This window comes from Penaeus monodon, chromosome 31, assembly GCF_015228065.2.
Source record: "Penaeus monodon isolate SGIC_2016 chromosome 31, NSTDA_Pmon_1, whole genome shotgun sequence".
Taxonomy (NCBI): domain Eukaryota; kingdom Metazoa; phylum Arthropoda; class Malacostraca; order Decapoda; family Penaeidae; genus Penaeus; species Penaeus monodon.
This window is the reverse complement of record NC_051416.1, coordinates 963,959-964,233: the sequence shown is the minus strand read 5'-3', so window position 1 is coordinate 964,233 and position 275 is coordinate 963,959.

The window sequence follows — 275 nt, the reverse complement described above, 5'->3', positions numbered from 1 at the left end:
GGATCTACTTCGTATTTACATTTATTTGATATTGACATCGTAAATTATTGGCCAGAGGAGGGAGGATGCGACGTCAGACAGCAGAACAGAGAAACAACAAAAAAGATAGACGAATTTGAAACAAAAATGGACGAGTAAAGAAAAATAATATGGAAATGCAAAAAAGGAAGACAGGTCCGGTTACCGACAATAAAATCCGTAAAATAGCGAGGCTCGTAGAGGATGCGGTTGAGGGTACGGGGAGGAGACAGGGAAAGCTTTGTTGCTGCTTAGAT